This window comes from Anabrus simplex, chromosome 9 (assembly GCF_040414725.1).
Source record: "Anabrus simplex isolate iqAnaSimp1 chromosome 9, ASM4041472v1, whole genome shotgun sequence".
In the NCBI taxonomy this organism is placed as follows: domain Eukaryota; kingdom Metazoa; phylum Arthropoda; class Insecta; order Orthoptera; family Tettigoniidae; genus Anabrus; species Anabrus simplex.
The window spans coordinates 113,800,441-113,811,421 of NC_090273.1; positions in this window are offsets into that span (position 1 = coordinate 113,800,441).

The window sequence follows — 10,981 nt, forward strand, 5'->3', positions numbered from 1 at the left end:
CCTCTTCCAGGAAAATGCCGGGATGGTACCTAACTTAAGGACATGGCCACTTCCTTCCCTCTTCTTTGCCTCTCCCTTTCAATCTTCCCATGCCTTCACAAGGCCGCTGTTCAGCATAGAAGGTGAGGCTGTCAGGGCAAAGTACAGTCCTCCTCCCCAGTTCTATCCCCCGACCCAAAATCTCACGCTCCAGGACACCGCCTTTGAGACAGTAGAGGTGGGATTCTTCGATGAGTCTGAGGGAAAAACCTGCCGTGGAGAGTAAACAGATTAAGAAAGAAAGAAAATATTTCCGTTGTAAATATTTTCACAGGAAATGAATCAGAATTCAAAATACAGATTTTTAATTTTCATCCACTCTGTGAAAAGAGACTACTGGTGTTCTAATTCCTCGTTCAGTAATTAAATGATTATTTACATTTTAGCAATATAGATTATTGAAAGTTCACAACTAATACAGCATTGCAACAATACAACTTTCCACAATACGTAAATTAATAGGCCTATAAATGCTAGAAAGAAATGTGATCGTACTTCAGTCACAAAAAAAGGATAAAAGGAACAAACGAGCTTACCTTCTTACAGCAAGCTTGGCAGAAGACTAACCTTCCATCCGTAGTGAAATTGGGATCCTTGTGATCCACTGCTTCAGCCAGTAAGACGATTTTTCTTTGCAATTACAATTTTTTTTAAATGTCACGCTGACACAGATAAGACTTATGGCGACGATGGGATGGGAAAGGCCTAGGAGTGGGAAGGAAGTGACCATCACCTTAATTAAGGTACACCACCCCAGAATTTGCCTGGTGTGAAAATGGGAAACCACGGAAAACCATCTTCAGGGCTGCCTACAGTGGGGCTCCAACCCAATATCTCCCGGATGCCAGCTCAGAGCTGTGGGGCCCTAAGCGTACAGCCAACTTGCGCAGTGATTTTTCTTTGGGCATTGCCACAGACACACTTCTTCACAATAAATCGCAACATGCTCTGAAGATAAAGCGTACGCGTACAATAGTTCACATCGAGAAGGAGGTATAAGGGATATGGATTGTGCAACGTAGTTCAACGTTGATTGGTTCTCCCATATGCCATAAAAGGTTGGAGGGGTTGAAGGCTTCGAGGTCAAATTGTTCCTTGTTTCTCGTGATGGAAATTTCCCAAGAACTATTTCTGGCGACTTCTGAGAATTCCCATTTCTGTTCGTGGGGTAAACAGATCTTGAGAAATGAGGAGAAAATACTGTCAAGCACATCAGTTACAATATAATATGCTGGAAAAAAATCGACTTCTTTAAAATAGATTCAAATAAGCAATTATAATCCATATAGGCACAAACACCTGAAATAGGCATTTATAGGCACACTAAAACCGACAAAATCTAGCTTAAAGGACCCTGAAACGGTTTTATATCTCAAAAGTCTACGTTTCTGAACACAGGAATCAAATAGGCAAATTCCCATCTCTACTAATGGGACATCCATAGAGGATGAGGGTTTACATCAGGGAAAGAGCTGGAGAAGGGTGAAGGAGATTACATGAGATGGTGCGGTTTCATGAATGCCCTATACTCGTCTGGGTGTTGAAAGAAATAAATGCATTAGTGTGTGTTTCAAAATTTTGAAGAATTTCAGTGGGATAAAATTTCAACACCTTGGTGATTGTGAATCAGTAGAAGAGATATTAAATGACATTCATTATTATTAAAGATGGAGTCAAAACTACCTTTTATCAGTGTTTGATACCAGCATGTTTTTCGTCTCGATACTTTGATACCTTTGTTCTTGAAATAAATTAGTAAAACATACATTTCTAATTACAACATTATTTATTAAATAGGCATTTTCACATTAACACTTCAATATCTGTATAATTGTAAATTAAACTGAAATATACTGTGTGGTATGTTGTTCTAGTTAATAGTGTATACGGTACATAAATATTTCACAACTAGTTTTCACAGCTTGTGAAACTTCGTACTCATTTTCCAATAATCATAAATACTTGACGGGATAACAGATCATCTTTCAGGTATTTGGTGATTTCAGCTTCAGAAGTATTAACAATGAAGTTACTGTGCCATTTTCTTGCAAAATACTGCTGTACAAGTACCACTTACCAGGCAGTTTTGCTGGATCCAAAGAATGGATCATCTGAAATAAAAATTAAAAACCAGTATCTTTACTATACTATATTTAGCAAATATTTCAGTGCAGCCTGTAATTTCGCTGAAGATTTGAATACAATTTGGAGTTTACAAGCTAACCTCTTCAGTGTACATTCAGGAACCTCCTGTTGATAGCAAGTCACAGCAGGTTGTCTGTAGCAGCACTGTGAAAAACTCTTCTTTTTGAGCAGGGGTCCAACAGCATTTTGATGGAAAATATTTTGTTCTGTTCATTGCCTTTGTAAGTTACTGCATCCAGGAATGACTGTCCTACCGTTACAATTCCTGATCCACTGTGTGATGGCTTCTGAAGATGAAATATGGTACTGTTCACAATGGGGATTGTCTTGTACACTGTCACTGTATAAGATCTTTGGGAGGTGTGACTTGATCAAGAATGTTTAATGTATTGATCAAGAGATCAATATGTTCCCATTGTGATAAACTGTAATATTTATTGGAAGGTTAAGATTGGCAGTTGCAAATACAATGGCTCTCTTCTGTTCATTAAGTCTACCATGTGAAGAGTTGAATTCCATCATGTAGGTTTATCTTGAATCAGTATTCTTTGAACTGTGAAGCCCCTCTTTCAGAACAAGTTGTAGTGTATGAGCTACACTTGACAAATTGGGATTTTGCCTAAGTCATGGCACCTACTATTTGTCTTGAATTACAGTCACTATTTTATCCAGTAAACTCCAAGTTTCTAATTTCTTCTTCAAGGAATGTGCAATATTTTCACCTGTGTACTTCAAAATGTAAGAGAGTCATATATGAAACTTATTACGTACCAATCCTGACCTATGGTTGCGAAACATGGACCATGAGAAACAAAGATGTTAGTAGAATCCAGGCAGCAGAAATGAAATTTGTCCGTAGCATGATCGGCAAAACACAGAGGGACAGAGTCCGTAATGAGGAAATCCGCAAGCAGGCTCAAGTTGTAAGACTGCAGGACAAAATAACAGTGCAGCAACTGAGATGGTATGGACATATGCGACGCATGGGTGATAACGGATTACCAAAAAAAATGTACGATCTAAAACTTGAAGACAAAAGACCAAGAGGGCGACCAAGACTCAGGTACAAGGACATGGTGAAGATTAATGTTCAACAGAGAGGACATACTTTGGAAAGCATTGAAGAAGGAGAGAAGTTCAGGGACCGCAACTGGTGGAGAAGACTCGTTTGCCGACCCATCGCTTAAGATGGAACGACGTGGGATATGTGTGTATGTGTACTTCAAGTGGTATCACTTCAGTGCATATATGCTGAAGTTTGTAGTCCTGGTCTACAAAGTGACAGTCGTTGATTGCTGTTGATGTTTATAGATCCATCATAACAGTCATGGTATCTGCTTTTTGGAACTCATCTTTTACTCTTGTTTCTCATTCTTGATATAGTTCTGAGAGGATGTCATTTGATATGTGCTTACAAGTAGGCATAGTGTATCTAGGTTCAAGGTGTTGAATCAACTGCTTAAATCTCTTATTGTCTTCAATGTAAAATGGCTAGTTGTCTTTGCATATCATGTAAGCTATTTTCTTGATAATTACCTTTGATCGATTATCTCCCAGTTTAAATTTAGATTTACCGTTCCAATAGATGTGACTATGTTGATAGTAGTATCGAGGACATCATCATCCATTTCCATCGTCCAACTCCTGCCCGGACATCAAAATGAAATGAACAGACATAGGCTCTTCAATTGCTGTTTCTTCACTTGTTTGTCTTGTTACACTTTCACTGTTCAAAATTTTGTTTTGTTGCAATGTTTAGGTTCAGTAAAAATAATTTTATGGAACAGAGAAACTTTCTTTTACAAATATGGCAAATGGCACACTTATCACCGACAGGATCCAATTGGAAATAGTTCTGCACTTCATTCATATTATCTAAACGTGGTAGGCTTCTGGCACTTCAAAATAACAACTGACTTGAAATTTTAAAATAGTAATCTAATATCAAAACTCAGGTTTCATGCTAAAGGTGCAAGTTGCTTCCTTGCTTGTGATTTGATCATTTAAATAGACTTCAGGATTTGTTTGCTGAATGTGTCTGTTATTGGTTACTCTCAGAACTAAGTTATTTTTTAGGCAGAGTATTGTTTTTTTTCCACAGCTGTCCAAATTCAAAATAAATAATACTATAAATTATAGCAATATCACATTCGAAAATAACTTCCGTAACCTTCAGTTCAGCAGATTTTATTGCCATGGTACATGACTTAAAGAAATTTGAACATCAGATATGCTGGCATCAGATCATCTGCAGAAATTCAGCAGAAGGTCTCTTTTATTATGGAATCAATAGAGTTATAAATGATCCCAATTTTTTGTTATACCTGCTATTTTGAAACTTACGAGTTGAGACATTTGCTCCTTGTGACTACTTCCTGGCTGTTAATTAAAAATGTTAGTATTATGTTTAGTATGTTAAACATAGAATTGAGAAAGTATAAAGCTCATCTCTTGTTGTATCGTTCAATATCGATACCTCTTGAGTATTACATGTAATAAATATCATTTTTGGTCCGTATTGATGATATTTGATTGAAATAATAACATTAAGTTATTTATTAGACCACCTAATCAATACAAAATCGTCTTGGATGATTTACATAAATTTGTTAGCTAATAGTGGTACATGTTTCGCCTTCCCTGAAGGCATCATCAGCCATAGTCTTAACCTTAAATTAAAAATAAGCGTCTAAATAACATGTAGTAATGAAATGAATTTTAAAAATCTTGAAGAGATTTGAAGTGAAATAACATTAAAAATAACAATGATGGTTTGAAAATACAATGTGATGAGACACAATAGTGGAAGTATTAACAAAATTAACATTAGAAGGCTGCTAAAATAAGTACAATGGATAAAACAACAGATTGTTATACAACAAGTAGTAAGATTGCATAAAAGTAAAGTTGATAGTCTGGCGGTTATAATTAGATGATGGCGAAAAATCTTATATAATCAAAGTAAAGAAGAGAGAATAAAAGTCAAAGTTAGTCGAGAGATCCGAAGTTAATCATGATCTAAAGATAAAAGACGAAAGTCAGATGCATATGGTGAAGTTGTAGAACACTTTTTTGTTGAGGATATGAAGTTGATGAATAGAAGTTGAAGAACAGTTTCAAATAGGATCACTATGGACCATCTCAAAATTTGAAGTGATGTTCAAAATGTTGTAAATTGTGAGTTTGTAGATATTCTAGTTGAAGAAGCATATAGAAGTGGAATCTGTAAATGGAAGCAAGAAAAGTAGGGTTAATTGTGTGAAAAGATATTTGAAAAATTTTGAAGTAGAATCGTATGCACTTACTATTTGACGGTGACAAAGATAGCTTGTAATATTATGAGTTAGAAGTATTTGCAACAGTAGACTTCTTGCTACGTGTGTTATAACTGAAGTTTTGTGCTGGAGGGGGATCTGTTTGCGTTGACGTAACTATTGGAGGGGGGCTGCTATTGGTGGGGGGGAAGGAAGAGAGTGTATTACTGCGCGTGTTGTAACGGTGTAAGGCTATTGGAGGGAGCGATGTTACGGTGGGTGTGGCTATGGGTTTATTGGTTGTATTTGAATTAGAGGTACTAGCGGCGGGGGGAAGGGAGGGGGGTATATTAGCTGTAGGGGAGGTGGGAACTCTAATTGATGTGAGGTTGAAGATTTTTAAGAATTTGTTGGTGAGGGAAGTTGATTCTCGTAATAAAATAAGAATCTGTTCAAACAAGGGGCTTTTTTTATCAATAGTGTCATTTAGATTTTTATCTTTATTAAAATGTTGGTCGAGGAAAATAAATAAGTTTTCATATTCTGTCATGAGTTTGCTTTTATCGACTCTTTTTAGGATATGGAGGTCTTGTTCTATTGTGGTGAATTTATGCCCGGTGTCCCTCATATGGTTGGCCATTGCGGAGAATTTGTTGTGTCTTTGGGCATTGTAATGCTCGGCGTATCTGGTAGAGAAGCTGCGGCCAGTTTGGCCAACATAAGAAAAATTACATGTAGAGCATTTCAATCTGTATATTCCTGATCCAGAGTAACTATTGTCTGTGATGTTAATAGAGTTGTGATTGAAGAATAAATTACGATTAGTGTTTTTTGTTGTGTAGGCTATTTTTATTTCGTGCTTCATTAATGAATTGGTTATCGGGTAAATGCTATGGTTAGTGAACGTGAATTTAGCGTATTTTGGTTTGACGGGTTTTAATGGAGTTAAATTGGTAGCTAGTTTCAGTTTGGTTTTATTGATGATTTTATCAATCATACTGGTGTTAAATCCATTGAATTTAGCTATTTCCTTGATGAATAGTAATTCTTAATAGTAATAACTTAATGTTATTATTTCAACCTCTTGAGTATCCACGTATTCAAATTATTGAGAACCCATCTCTAATTATTACTGAAGATTTATCATATTATTTGACTGTATGACTGTGGCTGTCCATGTACTTGTGCAATGATACCTAGCAGCCATTAAACTCCTATGAGTGGGAGACAGAATACATCATTAGTATTTCCTCCTTTATAGGAGGTAACAGCCCGAGTTAACCCTAAACTTGAAAGTATAAACCAGTGATCACAAGACTTGTTACTGAATCTGGCATTGTTTTCACTTCCTCCTGTCAGTAGTACTTCTGGAACCCCTGCCTGTTGTAAGAGACGATTTAACTGTCTGATGCTCTCGTTTTGGGAGTGTGAGTTGATAACTACATGTCACTAGCTTAATTCTAAATGTACCAGGCGAGTTGGCCGCTCAGTTAAGGGTGTGCAGCTGTGAGCTTGCATCTGGGAGATAGTGGGCTTGAATCCCTCTGCCGGCAGTCCTAAAGATGGTTTTCAGGGGTTTCCCATTTTCACACCAGGCAAATCCTGGGGCTGTACCTTAATTAAGGCCACGGCCGCTTCCTTCCAACTCCTAGCCCTTTCCTATCCCATCGTCGCCATAAGACCTATCTGTGTCAGTGCGACGTAAAGCCACTAGCAAAAAAAAATAAATCTAAATGTAACTTAAAAGCTTTCCAGTCTGTCAAACTCACACGTTAAATATGAATATTACACTATAACATACCTGTAAAAAAACACGTTATTAAACAAATAATAATAATACACACTTCTTCTTCTTCTTCTTCTTATGTTATGACCGCATAGTCAGTCCATTGGTCAGGTCTCTTTGAAGGGATTGTTCAGGCTTTGCAGTCCTCCCAGTACTTCTTCAGACGCTCTGATTTTCGTGCCCTTTCCTTGGTTGAAAATATGTGTGTTGTTGGTTTGTTTCGTGTAAGGGTAAAGCAGAGGTTTGTATTCTTGAGTTTTGTAATTCAATTTTATCTTATTTGTGGTGTCTTCTGTTGTAAGGTCTATTTCCTTCAGATCCTCTCTTACTTCTGATCCATTTACATCCTGTTGTGGTATTTTTTGAGACAAGATTGTGTTGTACTAGTTGTTTCAGAAGTCTAGAATCCTGCATCCTCATGATATGTCCAAAGAATCCCAGTCTTCTCTTATGCATAGTATCGGTAATGGTTTCTAGCTCTTTGTACACGACTTTGTTAGGTGTTATCCGCCACTGTTCATCTTTCTGGTATTTTTTGTCGATGCATGTTCTTCCAATCCTCCTTTCAATTTTCTGAAGTCTGTCAGTCTTTGATTGTTTATTCAGGTGAAAAAGTGTTTTTGCTGCACATGTACGGTAGCTTCCGGTTTTATAACTGTGTTGTTGTGTTTTATTTTTGCATGTATTGATAAACATTTCTTTTTGCAGATATCCCATGTTAATTTTTGTGCTTTGGCCAATCTATTTGTTCTTGTTTGGATTGATATATTTTCATTTAGGTTATGTGTTATTACTTCTCCCAAGTTTTTTAAATTGAGTTACTATTTTGATTTTAAAACCATTTATGGTAACTTCTTTTAATTGTGTATGTTTTTGGGGCATATTTTCTGTTTTTTCAAATTTTATTTTGAGGCCAGTTTTATTTGCAATGTTTTGAAGTTCTGATATCTGGGTTTTTGCTTCTTTTATGACCACTGCTAGTAATGCTAAATCACCGGCGATACCTAGGCAATTTGTTTTGATTTTTCGGCCAGTCTTTATTTTTCGGGGACATTTCCTAAACCATTCCCTCATTACCATTTCTAGAGCACAGTTAAATAATAGTGGTGAGAGCCCATCTCCCTGCCGTAGTCCAGTTTTAATTTCAAATGACTCTGATGTTCCACCCCTAAACTTCACTTTTGATTTGGTGTTGGTGAGAGTCAATTTTATCATGTTTATTAAGGTGTCTTCAAATTTTAAAAAGAGATTCTCTATGGATGCAATCGTAAGCTTTCTTGAAATCTACAAATGTTATCACCATATCTCTGTTTCTTATCCTATTATAGTCCATTATCAACTTAAGACTCATGATGTGATCAGGACAGTTCCTCCAGAGTCTGAAACCTCCTTGATATTCTCCTAGTTCTTTCTCAAGTTGTAAACTTATCCTATTAAGGATGATTATTGAAAATATTTTGTATGTTATGTCTAGGAGTGAGATTCCCCTGTAGTTATTAAGGTCAGTTTTGTCTCCTTTTTTTGTGGAGTGGGTGAATGAGGGCTGTTGTCCAGTGTTCTGGCAGTTCTTCTTTAATCCATATGGAGACAAGTTGTTGATAGAGGGCAACTTTTGCTGATCTTCCTGCATATTCCAGATTTCCGCAAAGGTCTGTTCTTAGTTTTTAATTTATTCAGTGGTTGGTAGACTTCCTTTATTGTGGGGGGGGATTGATGTTTTCTGATGGTGTTTTTATTGGGGTGTTGGTGTCTAAGTGAAGGAGTTCTGTAGGTTCCTCACAATTTAGAAGCTTGTTGAAATATTTGGCCAGAATTTCTGTATTGTATTAAATTTTAACTACGTAGTAATCTGAACCTGTGTCTATTCCTCGGAGGTCTTTGACGTTATAGATCTCTTTGTGGTGGTATTTGTCCATGCAGTTGCCATTCTCCTTTAGTGTAGTCAGTGTGTTTCCATGTTTTGAGTTTTTGAGGTTTTCTCGTAAAACGTAGATTTTGAGATTAAGTTATGGTTTCTACACAGTTCAACTAGTCTCTCTCCATTTTTATTTATTTTCTTGTGTGCTGGCCATTTTCCGATGATGTCATGGTATTTTCTTTCTCTGCCTACTTGAGCGTTGAAGTCACCTATTAATAATTTTACATTGTCTATGGTTTGGTCCAATAGGTCCCAAAATTCTTCTTTATCCTCATGATGTTTTGAGTTGTTTTTATCATTAGTGGGAGCATGGGCATTTATTATAGTATAGATTTTATTAGATGCCTTTAAGGTGAGCATTGAGAGTCATGGAAACTGTGTTTTGAGTTTTTGAACTGAGTTTGTTATTTTAAGGCTGACCAAAAATCCTGTTCCAAATTGTGAGACATTCTTCATCACTCTCTTCCCGGGTATACTGTTATAAAGTCTGTACCCTTGAGATTCCAAGGCATCCTGGTCAGTGTTTCTAATTTCCTGTAATCCCATGATAAGAATTTTGTGTTGGTCCATTATGTCAGTGATCACTTTTAGTTTACCGGTTTGCATGAGTGAGTTTATATTGTGTGTAGAGAGGTCGGTTATCTGCTTTGGTTTGATTCTTGACTTTGTCTCGTGCTTGTATGTGGTACTGGGGTATATCCGTACCTCCGAATTTCTGTATCTTTTAAGTGGTTTCCTTCTTTGAACTCTTGGTTCAGCCGGTGGAGTATTTCTTAAAAGACATTCCATTGTTGACTGTCAAGGTGTCACTTGTGTGAGACTAGATCCCGAATAACAACTCTGAATGTGATCCAGTGAGGTGATAATGAGGCCGCTCCTCTGGAGTACAGACGCCATGTGCAGCCGCCCCTAACCTGGAGAACAGACACTGCATAATGGATTCCAGTGGCATTTCCTCCACTAAGGGGCTCATTCGCCCGAAGCCGTTGGCCCCCTTAGGAAGTCAGGTTATCTCCCGCCGCCCAACAGTCAGCATTGGCAGTTTTACGGCTGGGTGCCAGACTGTCAAACCCGCCTCCTTTCTCATTCCGGACTTGGGACTGGACAGTGGTGGACACACTGTTAAACAAAGAATGACATGTTTCGTTCTTGAAAGGCAGGAAATGCTGGAGTAGAGATAAAAGGACATCATTGAGATAAGTTCCAGATTTCAAGTTCCTAAGTATTAAACAGAAATATTCTAAAGTGTGACTTGATAGAATCTGATGATGCTATGGTGACACTGGTGGCTGAAACACACACTGTGTTTCTGTTTGATGCTGATTTCTCAAGCTGGTCTTAAGCCATGTGCAGATTTAGCAATATCGCCTCACAAACCCCATTTTAATTTGCCCGTGAAGTGATCTGATTGCTTCACTTCAGCAGCTGATAAAATGACAACGGCGCGAGATATCATTTTTTTTTCAAATTATACAGTATATCAATCTGACAAACCCTCTAATGCTGGTTTACATTGTTTCTGACCATCCTGTATATGGTTAATTTTATTTTTAAGTGTAAAATTGTATAGTATTCTCAGTATTCATCTACAGGGCAGAATCATGGACTCTTCAGTGCCAGGCTCCTCACTTTCATCTATCCTATCCGACCTCCCTTGGTCAACTCTTGTTCTTTTCCGACCCCGATGCTATTAGGTTTGCGAGGGCTAGGGAGTCTTTCATTTTCACACCCTTCGTGGCCCTTGTCTTCCTTTGATCGATATCTTCATTTTTCGAAGTGTCGGATCCCTTCCATTTTTCCCTCTGATTAGTGTTATATGGAGGATGGTTGCCTAGTTGT